Source organism: Patella vulgata, chromosome 5 (genome assembly GCF_932274485.2).
Source record: "Patella vulgata chromosome 5, xgPatVulg1.2, whole genome shotgun sequence".
Lineage (NCBI taxonomy): Eukaryota > Metazoa > Mollusca > Gastropoda > Patellidae > Patella > Patella vulgata.
This window is the reverse complement of record NC_065883.2, coordinates 70,962,738-70,968,835: the sequence shown is the minus strand read 5'-3', so window position 1 is coordinate 70,968,835 and position 6,098 is coordinate 70,962,738.

The window sequence follows — 6,098 nt, the reverse complement described above, 5'->3', positions numbered from 1 at the left end:
ATTTGCATACGAGGGGCGTCCATTTTGTCCGATTTTCACGAAATTTGAAATCAACCATCAGTAGGGTTTAACAGCGATATATTCACGCGGTTTTTTAAATTGCATAAAATTGTGACCTTTTTCGTACAACCAAGGGCCATAATTCAGGAAGTTACGATCCAATATGCGCGAATATCGAAAGGAACCAAGATCTTTGGGTTATAAGCATGTATTTCAAGTTTCATCAAAATCAGATCACAATTGTGATCTAGAGGGTCCGCGACCTTGATATACCATATGTTTACACCATTTGCTTACGCGGGGCGGCCATTTTGTCCGCCAGTTTTGGTCCGATTTTCAAGAAATTCAACCATCATTATAGTGTAACGGTGATATATTCACACGTTTTTTTTAATTGGATAAAAATTGTGACACAAGCTAAAAACGCGATTTTTCGTACAATCAAGGGCCATAATTCTTCCAGACTGCCAATTACATCCATTATCTCGATTAGTAACTCCTCAATTTCACAGGAATTTTTGGTCTAGAATTGGAAGAAGGGTGTTTGAATTTCCATTTTATTCCATATTTGTAGAATATTCTACAAGGATCAGGAAGTAAAGATACATACATTAATAGGGTGATCACCTACTACAATGACGTTCCTTCCTTTATATTTCTTTGACCGGGCCTAGCAACAAATCGAACTGGTCAACCCCTTTCACACTTTGTGGTAATTTTAAAGATTAAGATCATCGGAATGTCAAACAACAAAACATGTTATAGGCCAAGAAATGTCATGGATTTAACACTAAGTCAGTACGGTAGAGAGTTACTAAGAATAAATTATATCCATTTACTCATATCCGAATGATATCCCTATTATCCCCATCGTGTAACAAATTTGTCCTAATCTAAAACTGTCGTCATATTTATCAAACTACGGTAAAATGTAAGTATTAAGGCTAACTGCTGTTTTCGTCAAGGTCTCGCGGTGTAAATAGGGTTAGGGCACGCGATTGTGGGTTAGCGCTAGTCCTGTTTATTCTCGTGACCTTTCACCAAATCTGCAGTTGGCCTTAATATTTAGACCTAACCATAGATATACAGTGAAAAAAGTATCGCAAAACCCGCATGCGCTCGAGAGAAATTTATTGCGTAAATAAATATATACATACCAGTGAAAGCTGCAAGTGCATGAATAACATTTTATAGTTCGGAAATCGGAAATTAGCCATTGCCTTAACGTAAGTCTAAAAATCGCTGTGTTTATTGAAAGTATTTCAATGGGACCGCTTCTACGCACTACAGCTATATTGGCAAGTTATTGGCATCAGGAATTAGGCAGGGCGATTTATCCAGTACCCCAAGTGCTACAAAATAAAACTTATCACTGTGAACATCTTACATAATGCATCAATTATATAACAAAAATGACACGGCTGTCAAAAATCAATCACTTTATGTAAAATAATTGACCAATTTTACCCCCAAAAATTAGATAAAAGTAAAATTACTTGAAAAACAAAATATGTTTTTATTTGTTTGAAGAAGATAAATAATTTATTCAATGTTTAGCCGTTTCATTTATCGCTAATGAAATAATTGAAAAAGTTGATCAGTTTTCGATGCTATATGGTAGTATCTGAAAGCACTAAGTAGTCCAGATAATATTAGTGCGGACAATTGCGCAGTAGAAAGGTAAACTACGGTTTATAGTCGGTCTAGACGTATATTAATATAATGGTGATAAATAATTATTTATGAACGGTTTCTATTTTATTCTTTCAATAATTCGTTCGTTCGTTCATTATTCATTCATTCACTTAAACATTTCTATTATTATTATATTTCTGGTAATCCCCAAGTTTAATAAGACGTTAAGCTACTCTCTATTGACAGACGTTTGACCGCTGACACATTAATGCGTTTAATTTCTACGTTATTGTTTTATTTTTATTGTTTGTCTCGTTAGATTCACCATATGTTTGGCCGAATATAGCCCGGTTGGAGCTGACGTGCCCTTAAACAACATTTCATATCATTTAATTGCAGTGACTTTGGTATATTAATCTTACCTCTTTAATTGTTATTAGTAACGTTGGCGTATATTGTTAATTCCTTAGATACTATTTTTTTTACAAATACTGATTTGTACATTTATATAGCATTCTAGGTTTCATCCCGTTTCCAGGACAGTTACTCTGCTTGTCGGACGTACTGTTCTCCGTATATGATGTTTAATGTTTTCCGGTAATAAATAGTTTCAAGGATAGTTTCAGTCTTTAGTTATACCGACGATTCTCGCTGCTATATTATCACCAAAAAAAACCCAAACAAACGGAAAACAGAAACGTTATACATTCAAAATTTGTCACACAACACGTGCTCAGCACGATTGACAAAACGGGTGTAATATCGTGTAGCCGCGGGGCGGTGAATTGGCAGCGTCAGGGCGGACTCCAATCTACGACCGATGGTCCGTAATAGAGGCATGTTCCTAAATCAACGACTGTCAGTTTTACAACATCTAGACATTGCTATATGCTTTGGAATTCCCAAATTTATAGCTACGTTATCCCCCTATACGGCAGACACGTGAACAGTAGTTTCCAATCAGAGGTTGTGACATAAAAACACTCAAATCAAACATGGCGACCTTCACCGAAACCTTGACATTGGCCGAGCCTTGAACTTGGCAACTCGATTATCACAAGTAGACATTTTGGCGAGACAAGGTATTCGCGATGATCGAGGAATCTGATAGACTCTCCACCTGGGTCAGTACCCAATCGAAATTATTGCCGAAATATGCGGAGTAATACGCAAATGGCTTGATAAGATGTACGGAGTGGATCGTGCTTACTTACACAGCACATTAGCTGGCAACTCGGATCCAGACGCCACAAGAATTACTTCAGATAGGTAAGACATTAGGTTACAATGATGTAAAGATTAATTTGATATGAAAATTAATAAAAAATGATAACAATATTTTCAATATAAAGACTAATTTGAAATGGAGTGAAATGAAAGTTAAAGAGCATTATAAATGACCAAACAAAATTATATGTCCTTAAAGCTTGTGTTTACTATACAATTATATACCTTACAACAATTCCAAACTAATCTGATTAAATTTTTTCGATATATTAACGCTTACTTCAATAGGTTTGGTCATCTTGGCTGAATTTTCGAGCTTGGTGATCAAACTCAGACACGAACCACTACGCTGCGTACGCAGTGAGTGTCGTCTTTCGCTTTCTACGTACCTGCTACGCTGCTTCCGCAGTGAGTTGATCGAGATTATATTTAATTGATGCTTGATGAATGTCATGGTATTAGATCTAAGTCAGACTCAAGTACCCACAATCGCCCAATCTCTTACTGGATTTCCTGGTAGATTGACCCAAGGGAACCAATTAAACACCAAAATGCAAAAATGGAATAGGCTACCTTATAAAAACGTACATTTTGACACCAAAACTCGATAATTTAGCAAAATTCATGTTCTGCCACTAAACTGACTCCGCGGTATAACTAATCAGAAAAATTGGTATTAAAGCGGATCCAGCTACCCGGAAAACGTATATTTTGATACCTAACTGGTCATATAATAATTCGGTACAAATTGGCATTTCCCTTACATAACTGGCGGGTATGTTTGATGTTATCACATGTACCCATTTGGACACGGATTCCCGACTGGGACTTTTGTTTGGGTGATAATTTTGAGTTATAATATACGTCTAGACCGACCATAAACTGTGTTCGGCATTTCAACTGCCCGCGATGACGCAGAATTGAGTTAAAATGCCTGGACTGATGTCGAAAGAGAACGAATACCGCCCCACCCTACAGAACTGTTCATAATCGATTGACTATAAGGCTGCGTGACTAACATGGTGTCGAGCATGGTGTCAGTGCTCGAAATCGGTCAAAGGGACTTACCAGTGACGAAAATAGGTCTAAAGCACATATGAGTATTTATAAAGTGATTGATATTCAGTTTTTAAATAAAATTATTCACATTTCTAATTATTTATATTCGATGAAATACGCGAACAGTCCAAATTGTCGTTTTCGCCTGCTTTGTCAATTCTACACGGTTGTAATATTACGCTATTATATATGTATAGTAATACTCCTTTAAAGAATTGCTGTATCATAAAGTCTGTCATTGAGTCGACTGGCGTGGTTTCGAATCCCCGGTTGTACGTGACAAGGAGTAGGGTCGCCTGTCCAACCTCGTGGGTTTACTCCGGGTCCTCCGGTTTCCTCCCACTGCTAAAGACCCCTACGCGCAAGCGAATTATTGAATTAAATTAAACCATATGTTAGTCCCGAAATGACCTAGTTTGTGTCGAGTGGACGTTAAACCCCATTTCTCTCTCTCTCTCTCTCTCTGACACGCGAGTCTGTAATTACGCTACTATATTTACATAGTAAGACCTCTTTAAAGAATTGCTGGCACGTGGGTTTAACATTACGCCACATTATTTGTGAAGTAATGCTTAAACTACTGACCAAATATTTTTTTTATTAGCATTTTTATTAGCATTCGTTCAATAGATGACGAAAAACAGTTTAATATTGAACAATCGCCTTTTGTTGATTTCGTGTAAAGAATTTCGTTCACAAACCGGCGTAATTGAATTCAGGACTTCAAAACCGACACTAAGCACGTTAACAATGTGTTCTGTTGTGTGGCCTTCATAAAGCAAATATTTCCTTCCCGACCCCTTTTAACAAAATAGTCATTCAATGACAAAACCATGCACGTCAAGTGATATCCCTCTTAATATTCAGTATTTGGTCACCCATTTGAGCCTAATTTTGGTACCAAAGCAGTTCCTCTTGATGGTTAACCGTTTTGAGGGGTGAAGACATTTTACCCGATTTATACAGGTAAAGAGCGAGTTGATTCAAACATGAGTGGTCACATACTGACAGTATAGGGGGCCGTCTTTCAAATCTCTCCGTTAAAGGGTTGCCATTTAGATAGAGAGATATGTTGTTGACGGATCCTGAAAAGTGCTCTTGCTTCAGATATTGTAGGCGGGTTCATTGGCTAACTAGGAGATCTGGATTTTAATAGAAAAATTACTCCAATTGGTATTTATTATTTATTTAGATCCATATATTCAGCAAGTATAATTGTACCTTAAGAAAAACATTTAAATAGTTGCACATGGGATGTGTTTAGGGGTTAGGTTTGAGGTAGGTGTGTGTGGGGGTGGGGGTATCTACGGAACCGAACTGTATGGTGTTTGTAGAAGGATGTATCAGCCTCGAAAACAGTCATTTGATATACTTCTTTATGGAAAAAGTCCACTCTATATGACTCGCTTCTGAGACCGACCCCCCCCCCCCCTCATCCCACCCTTCGAAAAGTATGCACTCCATTCCAGGAGTAATTAGCACATTGGAATCAAGGAGATGCCGATAGAATATTTGCGAATCGCGCTATAGAAGACGAACTGCCAGGAACACCAAACTATTCCCGTTTAAGTCATAAATGTAACGAAATGAAATGGTGTTTAAGGTTCTACTTTTCTGCACAGACGGGGAAAAATAAAGAAGATGGGCATACATCATCCAGTGTTTTATGAGGGAAATTGTGCCTGGAAAGTGGCACTGAGGCCTACTCTTAATTTGAATTCCGACTGTCAAAGGGGTCTCTTGTGTGTACGGGATCTAGGGTTTTCATCCCATTCGAGCGACAAAACATGTTCTCTGTCCTGCTTAATGACAACTGGAAACGGCCAATATCTGAGAGCGAATCCAAGACCTCCTTGTTAAGAGCCACCCCATGACTGAGTCACAACGGCGCCCGATGTAACTCATATACTAGGACGCAGAGTTGGTTCCCAGATATGCTTTTTTATGACCAGTAAGAGCCTTGTGGCGCTATAGAGGCATTGTTTTCAAATTTAGTTGAAAGGAGAGAGGCCATAAGGAGGCAAACCTGCCGTTTCTGAGTTAATGTCCCCATTTCTTAAAAAAAAAAACCCAGCGGCTGCCAGGCAGGATACGCCCACATTTTCGAGAGATGGATAGAGAACAAGCTAAAAAGAAAGTGATTTTTCCTACAATCAAGGGCCTTAATTAGGAAATTA